We start from the raw sequence: 15,000 nt of genomic DNA, 5'->3' as shown, positions 1-15,000 counted from the left end.
CTTCTGACAGTAAATACTATTGTTTAATTGTTTAATTTATACAATTTTTAAATGCATTTTATTAGTATTTTTTTTCAAAATAAATGTAAAAAAAAAAAAGGTAAGTTGCAATAATTTCACCTCAAAATGAAGTGTGTATTATTGTAAATGGAAAAAACAGTACTGCTGTTTTTATGAATACAAAAAGGCAGCTAAGTTGCAATAATTTTAGGGTAAAATTGACATTTGTTTTTTTACTGTAAATAAAAATAATAATAATCATTTTTACAGTAAAAGAGGGCCGCTTCTAACAGTGAATACTATTTTTACACCATTTTTTAAAAGCATTTTATTAGTAGATTTTTTTCAAACTAAAATGCAAAAAAAAAGTATGGTAAATTGCAATAATTTCACCTCAAAATGCAAATTGAAAATAAAACAAGGCTAATGTGTCATGCCTAAAAATTGCTTATGATAATTTCAAGCATTTGGTACAAAAAACACGCATTATTATGCAAATTATACATGTAAAAGGAGGCTATTGTCTGACATCTAAGAATTGCTTTTAATGAGATTTTTTTTTTAGCATTTTCTAAAAAAATAAAAATACAATAAAAAATAAAGATTGAAAATAGGAGGCTAATGTGCTTATTATGACATTTTAGTAGCATTTTTTTTTTTTTTTTTTTTTTAATTTACAAACAATCCAAATATGTAACCAAAATTAGAAATACAATAAGGCAGAGGTGTCAAAGTCATTTATAGTGACAGTTATGTTTGGCCGCTTCTGACAGTAAATACTATTGTTTAATTGTTTAATTTATACCATTTTTTAATGCATTTTATTAGTATTTTTTTTTCAAAATAAATGTAAAAAAAAAAAAGGTAAGTTGCAATAATTTCACCTCAAAATGAAGTGTATATTATTGCAAATGGAAAAAACAGTACTGCTGTTTTTATGAATACAAAAAGGCAGCTAAGTTGCAATAATTTTAGGGTAAAATTGACATTTGTTTTTTTTACTGTAAATAAAAAAAATAATAATAATTTTTACAGTAAAAGAGGGCCGCTTCTAACAGTGAATACTATTTTTACACCATTTTTTAAAAGCATTTTATTAGTAGATTTTTTTCAAACTAAAATGTAAAAAAAAAGTATGGTAAATTGCAATAATTTCACCTCAAAATGCAAATTGAAAATAAAACAAGGCTAATGTGTTATGCCTAAAAATTGCTTATGATAATTTCAAGCATTTGGTACAAAAAAAACACACATTATTATGCAAATTATACATGTAAAAGGAGGCTATTGTCTGACATCTAAGAATTGCTTTTAATGAGATTTTTTTTTTTTAGCATTTTCTAAAAAAATAAAAATACAATAAAAAATAAAGATTGAAAATAGGAGACTAATGTGCTTATTATGATATTTTAGTAGCATTTTTTTTTTTTTTTTTTTTAATTTAAAAAACAATCCATATATGTAACCAAAATTAGAAATACAATAAGGCAGAGGTGTCAAAGTCATTTATAGTGACAGTTATGTTTGGCCGCTTCTGACAGTAAATACTATTGTTTAATTATTTAATTTATAAATTTTTTTAATGCATTTTATTAGTATTTTTTTTCATAATAAATGTAAAAAAAAAAAATGGTAAGTTGCAATAATTTCACCTCAAAATGAAGTGTATATTATTGTAAATGGAAAAAAACAGTACTGCTGTTTTTATGAATACAAAAAGGCAGCTAAGTTGCAATAATTTTAGGGTAAAATTGACATTTGTTTTTTTACTGTAAATAAAAAAAATAATAATCATTTTTACAGTAAAAGAGGGCCGCTTCTAACAGTGAATACTATTTTTACACCATTTTTTAAAATCGTTTTATTAGTAGATTTTTTTTAAACTAAAATGTAAAAAAAAAGTATGGTAAATTGCAATAATTTCACCTCAAAATGCAAATTGAAAATAAAACAAGGCTAATGTGTCATGCCCAAAAATTGCTTATGATAATTTCAAGCATTTGGTACAAAAAAAACACACATTATTATGCAAATTATACATGTAAAAGGAGGCTATTGTCTGACATCTATGAATTGCTTTTAATGAGATTTTTTTTTAGCATTTTCTAAAAAAATAAAAATACAATAAAAAATAAAGATTGAAAATAGGAGGCTAATGTGCTTATTATGACATTTTAGTAGCATTTTTTTTTTTTTTTTTTTTTAAATTTACAAACAATCCAAATATGTAACCAACATTTGAAATACAATAAGGCAGAGGTGTCAAAGTCATTTTTAGTGACAGTTATGTTTGGCCCCAGAGGGCCGCTTCTGACAGTAAATACTATTGTTTAATTGTTTAATTTATACCATTTTTTAATGCATTTTATTAGTATTTTTTTTTCAAAATAAATGTAAAAAAAAAAATGGTAAGTTGCAATAATTTCACCTCAAAATGAAGTGTATATTATTGTAAATGGAAAAAAACAGTACTGTTTTTTTTATGAATACAAAAAGGCAGCTAAGTTGCAATAATTTTAGGGTAAAATTGACATTTGTTTTTTTACTGTAAATAAAAAAAATAATAATCATTTTTACAGTAAAAGAGGGCCGTTTCTAACAGTGAATACTATTTTTACACCATTTTTTAAAAGCATTTTATTAGTAGATTTTTTTCAAACTAAAATGTAAAAAAAAAGTATGGTAAATTGCAATAATTTCACCTCAAAATGCAAATTGAAAATAAAACAAGGCTAATGTGTCATGCCTAAAAATTGCTTATGATAATTTCAAGCATTTGGTACAAAAAACACACATTATTATGCAAATTATACATGTAAAAGGAGGCTATTGTCTGACATCTAAGAATTGCTTTTAATGAGATTTTTTTTTTTAGCATTTTCTAAAAAAATAAAAATTCAATAAAAAATAAAGATTGAAAATAGGAGACTAATGTGTTTATTATGATATTTTAGTAGCATTTTTTTTTTTTTTTTTTAAATTTACAAACAATCCATATATGTAACCAAAATTAGAAATACAATAAGGCAGAGGTGTCAAAGTCATTTATAGTGACAGTTATGTTTGGCCGCTTCTGACAGTAAATACTATTGTTTAATTGTTTAATTTATACCATTTTTTAATGCATTTTAGTAGTAATTTTTTTTCAAAATAAATGTAAAAAAAAAAAAGGATAAGTTGCAATAATTTCACCTCAAAATGAAGTGTATATTGTTGTAAATGGAAAAAAACAGTACTGCTGTTTTTATGAATACAAAAAGGCAGCTAAGTTGCAATAATTTTAGGGTAAAATTGACATTTGTTTTTTTACTGTAAATAAAAATAATAATAATCATTTTTACAGTAAAAGAGGGCCGCTTCTAACAGTGAATACTATTTTTACACCATTTTTTAAAAGCATTTTATTAGTAGATTTTTTTCAAACTAAAATGTAAAAAAAAGTATGGTAAATAACCAAAATTAGAAATACAATAAGGCAGAGGTGTCAAAGTCATTTATAGTGACAGTTATGTTTGGCCGCTTCTGACAGTAAATACTATTGTTTAATTGTTAAATTTATACCATTTTTTAATGCATTTTATTGTTTTTTTTTTTTTCAAAATAAATGTAAAAAAAAAAATGGTAAGTTGCAATAATTTCACCTCAAAATGAAGTGTATATTATTGTAAATGGAAAAAAAAGTACTGCTGTTTTTATGAATACAAAAAGGCAGCTAAGTTGCAATAATTTTAGGGTAAAATTGACATTTGTTTTTTTACTGTAAATAAAAAAAATAATAATCATTTTTTACAGTAAAAGAGGGCCGCTTCTAACAGTGAATACTATTTTTACACCATTTTTTAAAAGCATTTTTTTAGATTTTTTTCAAACTAAAATGTAAAAAAAAAGTATGGTAAATTGCAATAATTTCACCTCAAAATGCAAATTGAAAATAAAACAAGGCTAATGTGTCATGCCTAAAAATTGCTTATGATAATTTCAAGCATTTGGTACAAAAAACACACATTATTATGCAAATTATACATGTAAAAGGAGGCTATTGTCTGACATCTAAGAATTGCTTTTAATGAGATTTTTTTTTTTAGCATTTTCTAAAAAAAATAAAAATTCAATAAAAAATAAAGATTGAAAATAGGAGACTGATGTGCTTATTATGACATTTTAGTAGCATTTTTTTTTAATTTTTTTTAAATTTACAAACAATCCAAATATGTAACCAAAATTAGAAATACAATAAGGCAGAGGTGTCAAAGTCATTTATAGTGACAGTTATGTTTGGCCGCTTCTGACAGTAAATACTATTGTTTAATTGTTTAATTTATACAATTTTTTAATGCATTTTATTAGTATTTTTTTTTCAAAATAAATGTAAAAAAAAAAAAGGTAAGTTGCAATAATTTCACCTCAAAATGAAGTGTGTATTATTGTAAATGGAAAAAACAGTACTGCTGTTTTTATGAATACAAAAAGGCAGCTAAGTTGCAATAATTTTAGGGTAAAATTGACATTTGTTTTTTTACTGTAAATAAAAAAAATAATAATCATTTTTACAGTAAAAGAGGGCCGCTTCTAACAGTGAATACTATTTTTACACCATTTTTTTAAAGCATTTTATTAGTAGATTTTTTTTCAAACTAAAATGTAAAAAAAAGTATGGTAAATTGCAATAATTTCACCTCAAAATGCAAATTGAAAATAAAACAAGGCTAATGTGTCATGCCTAAAAATTGCTTATGATAATTTCAAGTATTTGGTACAAAAAACACACATTATTATGCAAATTATACATGTAAAAGGAGGCTATTGTCTGACATCTATGAATTGCTTTTAATGAGATTTTTTTTTTTAGCATTTTCTAAAAAAATAAAAATTCAATAAAAAATAAAGATTGAAAATAGGAGGCTAATGTGCTTATTATGACAATTTAGTAGCATTTTTTTTTTTTTTTTTAAATTTACAAACAATCCATATATGTAACCAAAATTAGAAATACAATAAGGCAGAGGTGTCAAAGTCATTTATAGTGACATTTATGTTTGGCCGCTTCTGACAGTAAATACTATTGTTTAATTGTTTAATTTATACCATTTTTTAATGCATTTTATTAGTTGTTTTTTTTTCAAAATAAATGTAAAAAAAAAAAATGGTAAGTTGCAATAATTTCACCTCAAAATGAAGTGTGTATTATTGTAAATGGAAAAAACAGTACTGCTGTTTTTATGAATACAAAAAGGCAGCTAAGTTGCAATAATTTTAGGGTAAAATTGACATTTGTTTTTTTACTGTAAATAAAAAAAATAATAATCATTTTTACAGTAAAAGAGGGCCGCTTCTAACAGTGAATACTATTTTTACACCATTTTTTTAAAGCATTTTATTAGTAGATTTTTTTTCAAACTAAAATGTAAAAAAAAGTATGGTAAATTGCAATAATTTCACCTCAAAATGCAAATTGAAAATAAAACAAGGCTAATGTGTCATGCCTAAAAATTGCTTATGATCATTTCAAGCATTTGGTACAAAAAACACACATTATTATGCAAATTATACATGTAAAAGGAGGCTATTGTCTGACATCTAAGAATTGCTTTTAATGAGATTTTTTTTTTAGCATTTTCTAAAAAAAATAAAAATTCAATAAAAAATAAAGATTGAAAATAGGAGGCTAATGTGCTTATTATGACAATTTAGTAGCATTTATTTTCTTTATTTTTTTTAATTTACAAACAATCCAAACATGTAACCAAAATTAGAAATACAATAAGGCAGAGGTGTCAAAGTCATTTATAGTGACAGTTATGTTTGGCCGCTTCTGACAGTAAATACTATTGTTTAATTGTTTAATTTATACCAATTTTTAATGCATTTTATCTGTATTTTTTTTTCAAAATAAATGTATAAAAAAAAAAGGTAAGTTGCAATAATTTCACCTCAAAATGAAGTGTATATTATTGCAAATGGAAAAAACAGTACTGCTGTTTTTATGAATACGAAAAGGCAGCTAAGTTGCAATAATTTTAGGGTAAAATTGACATTTGTTTTTTTTACTGTAAATAAAAAAAATAATAATAATTTTTACAGTAAAAGAGGGCAATACATTTTTTTAATGCATTTTATTAGTTGTTTTTTTTCAAAATAAATGTAAAAAAAAAAATGGTAAGTTGCAATAATTTCACCTCAAAATGAAGTGTGTATTATTGTAAATGGAAAAAACAGTACTGCTGTTTTTATAAATACAAAAAGGCAGCTAAGTTGCAATAATTTTAGGGTAAAATTGACATTTGTTTTTTTACTGTAAATAAAAAAAATAATAATCATTTTTTACAGTAAAAGAGGGCCGCTTCTAGCAGTGAATACTATTTTTACACCATTTTTTAAAAGCATTTTATTAGTAGATTTTTTTCAAACTAAAATGTAAAAAAAAAGTATGGTAAATTGCAATAATTTCACCTCAAAATGCAAATTGAAAATAAAACAAGGCTAATGTGTCATGCCTAAAAATTGCTTATGATAATTTCAAGCATTTGGTACAAAAAAACACACATTATTATGCAAATTATACATGTAAAAGGAGGCTATTGTCTGACATCTAAGAATTGCTTTTAATGAGATTTTTTTTTTTAGCATTTTCTAAAAAAATAAAAATTCAATGAAAAATAAAGATTGAAAATAGGAGACTAATGTGCTTATTATGATATTTTAGTAGCATTTTTTTTTTTTTTTTTTTTTTAATTTAAAAAACAATCCATATATGTAAACAAAATTAGAAATACAATAAGGCAGAGGTGTCAAAGTCATTTATAGTGACAGTTATGTTTGGCCGCTTCTGACAGTAAATACTATTGTTTAATTGTTTAATTTATACCATTTTTTAATGCATTTTATTAGTATTTTTTTTCAAAATAAATGTAAAAAAAAAAAAAGGTAAGTTGCAATAATTTCACCTCAAAATGAAGTGTGTATTATTGTAAATGGAAAAAACAGTACTGCTGTTTTTATAAATACAAAAAGGCAGCTAAGTTGCAATAATTTTAGGGTAAAATTGACATTTGTTTTTTTTACTGTAAATAAAAAAAAATAATACTCATTTTTACAGTAAAAGAGGGCCGCTTCTAACAGTGAATACTATTTTTACACCATTTTTTAAAAGCGTTTTATTAGTAGATTTTTTTTAAACTAAAATGTAAAAAAAAGTATGGTAAATTGCAATAATTTCACCTCAAAATGCAAATTGAAAATAAAACAAGGCTAATGTGTCATGCCCAAAAATTGCTTATGATAATTTCAAGCATTTGGTACAAAAAACACACATTATGCAAATTATACATGTAAAAGGAGACTATTTTCTGACATCTAAGAATTGCTTTTAATGAGATTTTTTTTTTAGCATTTTCTAAAAAAATAAAAATTCAATAAAAAATACAGATTGAAAATAGGAGACTAATGTGCTTATTATGACATTTTAGTAGCATTTTTTTTTTTTTTTTTATTTACAAACAATCCATATATGTAACCAAAATTAGAAATACAATAAGGCAGAGGTGTCAAAGTCATTTATAGTGACAGTTATGTTTGGCCGCTTCTGACAGTAAATACTATTGTTTAATTGTTTAATTTATACCATTTTTTAATGCATTTTATTAGTATTTTTTTTTCAAAATAAATGTAAAAAAAAAAAAAGGTAAGTTGCAATAATTTCACCTCAAAATTAAGTGTATATTATTGTTAATGGAAAAAACAGTACTGCTGTTTTTATGAATACAAAAAGGCAGCTAAGTTGCAATAATTTTAGGGTAAAATTGACATTTGTTTTTATACTGTAAATAAAAATAATAATAAATCATTTTTACAGTAAAAGAGGGCCGCTTTAAAAGCATTTTATTAGTAGATTTTTTTCAAACTAAAATGTAAAAAAAAAGTATGGTAAATAACCAAAATTAGAAATACAATAAGGCAGAGGTGTCAAAGTCATTTTTAGTGACAGTTATGTTTGGCCCCAGAGGGCCGCTTCTGACAGTAAATACTATTGTTTAATTGTTTAATTTATACCATTTTTTAATGCATTTTATTAGTATTTTTTTTCAAAATAAATGTAAAAAAAAAAATGGTAAGTTGCAATAATTTCACCTCAAAATGAAGTGTGTATTATTGTAAATGGAAAAAACAGTACTGCTGTTTTTATGAATACAAAAAGGCAGCTAAGTTGCAATAATTTTAGGGTAAAATTGACATTTGTTTTTTTACTGTAAATAAAAAAAAAAAAAAAATTTTTTACAGTAAAAGAGGGCCGCTTCTAACAGTGAATACTATTTTTACACCATTTTTTAAAAGCGTTTTATTAGTAGATTTTTTTTAAACTAAAATGTAAAAAAAAGTATGGTAAATTGCAATAATTTCACCTCAAAATGCAAATTGAAAATAAAACAAGGCTAATGTGTCATGCCTAAAAATTGCTTATGATAATTTCAAGCATTTGGTACAAAAAAACACACATTATTATGCAAATTATACATGTAAAAGGAGGCTATTGTCTGACATCTAAGAATTGCTTTTAATGAGATTTTTTTTTTTAGCATTTTCTAAAAAAATAAAAATACAATAAAAAATAAAGATTGAAAATAGGAGGCTAAGGTGCTTATTATGAAAATTTAGTAGCATTTATTTTAATTGTTTTTTAAAATTTACAAACAATCCAAATATGTAACCAAAATTAGAAATACAATAAGGCAGAGATGTCAAAGTCATTTATAGTGACAGTTATGTTTGGCCCCAGAGGGCCGCTTCTGACAGTAAATACTATTGTTTAATTGTTTAATTTATACCATTTTTTAATGCATTTTATTAGTATTTTTTTTCCAAAATAAATGTAAAAAAAAAAATGGTAAGTTGCAATAATTTCACCTCAAAATGAAGTGTATATTATTGTAAATGGGAAAAAACAGTACTGCTGTTTTTATGAATACAAAAAGGCAGCTAAGTTGCAATAATTTTAGGGTAAAATTGACATTTGTTTTTTTTACTGTAAATAAAAAAAATAATCATCATTTTTACAGTAAAAGAGGGCCGCTTCTAACAGTGAATACTATTTTTACACCATTTTTTAAAAGCATTTTATTAGTAGATTTTTTTCAAACTAAAATGTAAAAAAAAGTATGGTAAATTGCAATAATTTCACCTCAAAATGCAAATTGAAAATAAAACGAGGCTAATGTGTCATGCCTAAAAATTGCTTATGATAATTTCAAGCATTTGGTACAAAAAAAACACACATTATTATGCAAACTATACATGTAAAAGGAGGCTATTGTCTGACATCTAAGAATTGCTTTTAATGAGATTTTTTTTTTAGCATTTTCTAAAAAAAATAAAAATACAATAAAAAATAAAGATTGAAAATAGGAGGCTAATGTGCTTATTATGACAATTTAGTAGCATTTTTTTTTTTTTTTTTTAATTTACAAACAATCCATATATGTAACCAAAATTAGAAATACAATAAGGCAGAGGTGTCAAAGTCATTTATAGTGACAGTTATGTTTGGCCGCTTCTGACAGTAAATACTATTGTTTAATTGTTTAATTTATACCATTTTTTAATGCATTTTATTAGTATTTTTTTTCAAAATAAATGTAAAAAAAAAAAAGGTAAGTTGCAATAATTTCACCTCAAAATGAAGTGTATATTATTGTAAATGGGAAAAAACAGTACTGCTGTTTTTATGAATACAAAAAGGCAGCTAAGTTGCAATAATTTTAGGGTAAAATTGACATTTGTTTTTTTACTGTAAATAAAAATAAAAAATAAATCATTTTTACAGTAAAAGAGGGCCGCTTCTAACAGTGAATACTATTTTTACACCATTTTTTTAAAGCATTTTATTAGTAGATTTTTTTCAAACTAAAATGTAAAAAAAAAGTATGGTAAATTGCAATAATTTCACCTCAAAATGCAAATTGAAAATAAAACAAGGCTAATGTGTCATGCCTAAAAATTGCTTATGATAATTTCAAGCATTTGGTACAAAAAACACACATTATTATGCAAATTATACATGTAAAAGGAGGCTATTGTCTGACATCTAAGAATTGCTTTTAATGAGATTTTTTTTTTTAGCATTTTCTAAAAAAATAAAAATACAATAAAAAATACAGATTGAAAATTGGAGACTAATGTGCTTATTATGATATTTTAGTAGAATTTTTTATTTTTATTTTTTAATTTACAAACAATCCATATATGTAACCAAAATTAGAAATACAATAAGGCAGAGGTGTCAAAGTCATTTATAGTGACAGTTATGTTTGGCCGCTTCTGACAGTAAATACTATTGTTTAATTGTTTAATTTATACCATTTTTTAATGCATTTTATTAGTATTTTTTTTTCAAAATAAATGTAAAAAAAAAATGGTAAGTTGCAATAATTTCACCTCAAAATGAAGTGTATATTATTGTAAATGGAAAAAACAGTACTGCTGTTTTTATGAATACAAAAAGGCAGCTAAGTTGCAATAATTTTAGGGTAAAATTGACATTTGTTTTTTTACTGTAAATAAAAAAAATAATAATCATTTTTACAGTAAAAGAGGGCCGCTTCTAACAGTGAATACTATTTTTACACCATTTTTTAAAAGCATTTTATTAGTAGATTTTTTTCAAACTAAAATGTAAAAAAAAAGTATGGTAAATTGCAATAATTTCACCTCAAAATGCAAATTGAAAATAAAACAAGGCTAATGTGTCATGCCTAAAAATTGCTTATGATAATTTCAAGCATTTGGTACAAAAAACACACATTATTATGCAAATTATACATGTAAAAGGAGGCTATAGTCTGACATCTAAGAATTGCTTTTAATGAGATTTTTTTTTTAGCATTTTCTAAAAAAATAAAAATACAATAAAAAATAAAGATCGAAAATAGAAGGCTAATGTGCTTATTATGACAATTTAGTAGCATTTTTATTAATTTTTATTTTTTTATTTACAAACAATCCAAATATGTAACCAAAATTTGAAATACAATAAGGCAGAGATGTCAAAGTCATTTATAGTGACAGTTATGTTTGGCCGCTTCTGACAGTAAATACTATTGTTTAATTGTTTAATTTATACCATTTTTAATGCATTTTATTAGTATTTTTTTTCAAAATAAATGTTAAAAAAAAAAAGGTAAATTGCAATAATTTCACCTCAAAATGAAGTGTATATTATTGTAAATGGAAAAAACAGTACTGCTGTTTTTATGAATACAAAAAGGCAGCTAAGTTGCAATAATTTTAGGGTAAAATTGACATTTTAGCCTTTTTAACGTCAATTCCTTTAAGTTTCAGCTTAGCAACCATACTCCCAGAGGGCCGCTTCTGACAGTAAATACTATTGTTTAATTGTTTAATTTATACCATTTTTTAATGCATTTTATTAGTATTTTTTTTTCAAAATAAATGTAAAAAAAAAAATGGTAAGTTGCAATAATTTCACCTCAAAATGAAGTGTATATTATTGTAAATGGGAAAAAACAGTACTGCTGTTTTTATGAATACAAAAAGGCAGCTAAGTTGCAATAAATTTAGGGTAAAATTGACATTTGTTTTTTTTACTGTAAATAAAAAAATAATAATCATTTTTACAGTAAAAGAGGGCCGCTTCTAACAGTGAATACTATTTTTACACCATTTTTTAAAAGCATTTTATTAGTAGATTTTTTTCAAACTAAAATGTAAAAAAAAAGTATGGTAAATTGCAATAATTTCACCTCAAAATGTAGTGTATATTACTGTAAATGGAAAAAAACAGTACTGCTGTTTTTATGGTTAAAAAAAGGCAGCTAAGTTGCCAGAATTTTACGGTAAAATTGGCTTCTTTTTTTTTACTGTAAATACAATTTAAAAAAAGCATTTTTAAAGTAAGATTTTGGCACATGAGCTGCCAGATTTGTATTTTTTATTTTTTTTATACAAACAAACAATCCAAATATGTAACCAAAATTAGAAATACAATAAGGCGTCAAGGTGTCAAAGTCATTTTTAGCCACAGTTATGTTTGGCCCCAGAGGGCCGCTTCTAACAGTGAATACTATTGTTATACCATTTTTTAAATGCATTTTATTAGTAGATTTTTTTTTTTTTTTTAAATAAAAAATGGTAAATTGCAATAATTTCACCTCAAAATGTAGTGTATATTACTGTAAATGGAAAAACACTACTGCTGTTTTTATGGTTAAAAAAATGCATTTCTACAGTAAAATTTTGGCACTTGAGCTGCCAGCTTTTTAAAAAAATTTTATACCGCATGTCAACAACTACATTTTTCGGTGTATTACTGTAAATGCCAAAATGGCACCACAGTTTATTACAGTAAAAAAAAAAGTACCGTTTTTTTTCATTTAGAGAAAAATGCTGTAAAAACCACAGTAAATTTCACAATTTTACCATGAAATTGGTAATTTTGCTACAATTTGATGGATAACTTGCTCTGAAAAATATTATTAGTATTTATTTCTATTTAAAAAAATGGTTTGAATGTTTGATGATATATTTTTGCATAATTAGACAATCTTTAAGTTAACAAAATTTGTGATTGAATGGAGTACATGAATTTTTTTTCTGCCATAATAGAAAAAAATAATACATTTAGTAAGACAAGTTACAGTACTGTATTGATACGTATTATTTCCAGGCTTTTGAGGGCCAAATAAAATGAAGTGGCGGTCCACATCTGGCCCCCGAGCCTTGGGTTTGACACCTGTGCAATAAGGTAATGTGTTATTAAGAGTTGCTTATGAGAATTTAGTTACATTCATACATAAAGACAAATATTTAACATAAAAAATAAAACTAAAATAAATATAATGTAGAAAACCGTAATTTAGGGCTGCTGTAGAAAATCTAATAGCATGTTGTGCAAAAAAAAAGAAAATGTAAATACAAAAATAGACATTTAAGCAAGGTAATGTGTGATAAGTATGGTAATTTTAAAAAATATGCAAAAAAGGTAAACACATTTGGGCTGGTGTTTAAAAATGGAAAATCACTGATAAAAAACAAAACAGCAACAAAAACAATTACCAAAATATTGTTTGATAATCAATAGTTGCTTCTGTGGACTTTGTCGCATTTAGTGCAAGAATATTACAATTATTTACTAAAAGAAATTAAGAAATAAAAAGAAAAGCATGTGTGATAACTAAACATTTTTATTTATTAAACATGTATTCCTAAAATTCGTAAAAGATCAATGAACTATTGGGAGACAATGTTTGATAACCCAAAACACTACACATGAGAATGTAGTTGCTCTTTACAAAAATACACATTTTTTATGAAAATTATTAATAAAAAAGTAAATGTATGATTAAAAGTTGCCTATAATGAACAATTTGAAATATACATTTGAAAAAAAAATATATAGAAGAATAAATGAATAATAATAAAAACATTACTCATGAAAATATATTGGTAAAAAAAAAACTAAACAAAAATGAGGATTTTTTGCCCAAAAAGTTTATAAAAATGTGTTTAATTTTTCATCAGAATTTAGTGGGATTTAGTTAGAAAAGTTTTCCTGAAAGTGTGAGCATGACACGAAGTCAAGATCATTCCGTAAAAACTTAAGCACAACTTTTCTAGTTGATTATCAACAATCAAAATCATTTTTCCAGCACCTAAACATATTATTTGCATGTGGAGGTCAAATCAAATCAAATCAAATCAACTTTATTTATAAAGCACATTTAAAATTGACCACAGGGGTAGCCAAAGTGCTGTACAATGGACAGGTTAAAAGATAAAACGAGTACCGAGCAAACACACCACAACACAAACAGAACACGATAAAAAATTAAATAATTAAAATAGAATAAATAAAAACATAAAAACATAAAAACAAGTTCACAGCAGGTGTATTATGGGGTGCCATTGCAGGATGAATATCACTCAGTGTTAAAAGCCATGGAATAAAAGTATGTTTTTAAGAGAGATTTAAAAACAGGAAGAGAGGAGGCTTGTCTAACACTCAGGGGTAGGTCGTTCCAGAGCTTGGGAGCAGCAATGGCGAAAGCTCTGTCACCTCTAAGCTTCAGCCTTGTGTCAGGGACCGTCAACAGCAGCTGATCTTAAGGATCGGGTGGGGCAGTAAGGCTGAAGGAGGTCGGAGAGATAGGTTGGGGGAGGGAGAGCGACTTGGACCGAACAACATAACTTCTGTTTTATCTTCATTTAGGCTCAGGAAGTTAGCTGAAAGCCAGACTTTGATGTCGTGCAGGCAGTCAATAAGACGTTGAACCGTGTTATTTTGTGCCATGGGAAAATAAATCTGGCAATCATCGGCGTAAAAATGAAATGCAATACTGTACTTCCTAAAAATAGAACCAAGGGGGAGAAGGTAAAGCGCAAATAAAATTGGGGGCAAGGATTGAGCCCTGGGGGACCCCATGTGGTAAAGGAGCTGTGGAAGACATAAAACTGTCTACTTTTACACAAAAACTCCTGTCGGTTAGGTACGACCAGAACCAGTTGAGGGCGGCGCCCTTAATGCCCACACAGTTCTCAAGACGAGTGATTAAGGTGGCGTGGTCGACGGTGTGGAACGCAGCAGACAGATCTAAAAGCAACCGGACAACATATTTACCAGAATCAGTGGACAGGAGGATATCGTTAAAAACTTTTAGAAGCGCTGACTCTGTGCTGTGGAGGGCTTTAAAACCGGACTGGAACAGCTCAGTGATACCATTATCCTCTAAGAAGGGCAACAACTGACTGTAGACAACCTTCTCTAATATTTTGGAAATGTATGGACGATTAGAGATAGGTCTGAGGTTAGAGAGGAGAGAGGGGTCGAGGCTGGGTTTTTTAAGTAGAGGTCGTACCACTGCATGTTTAAACTCTACTGGAACTATTCCAGAAGAGAGGCTACTATTGATAGTGTTAGGTCAGTAGAAAATACATCAACGACTAAAACCAAAAGACTTGTGTCCTTTTTGTACCCATTTCTTTATCCATCGT

At 25.8% G+C, this 15,000-nt stretch overlaps 1 protein-coding gene across 2 annotated transcripts in view; it reads right to left on the bottom strand.

The window, feature by feature from the left end:
* Positions 1–15,000, bottom strand: part of LOC133615286 (plexin-A1-like) — an 811,576-nt gene that overhangs the window by 326,473 nt on the left and 470,103 nt on the right. The gene's annotated exons all lie outside the window — the stretch shown is intronic.

Source organism: Nerophis lumbriciformis, linkage group LG01 (genome assembly GCF_033978685.3).
Source record: "Nerophis lumbriciformis linkage group LG01, RoL_Nlum_v2.1, whole genome shotgun sequence".
NCBI classification, from domain to species: domain Eukaryota; kingdom Metazoa; phylum Chordata; class Actinopteri; order Syngnathiformes; family Syngnathidae; genus Nerophis; species Nerophis lumbriciformis.
This window is presented reverse-complemented; position numbering and strand designations above follow the sequence as displayed.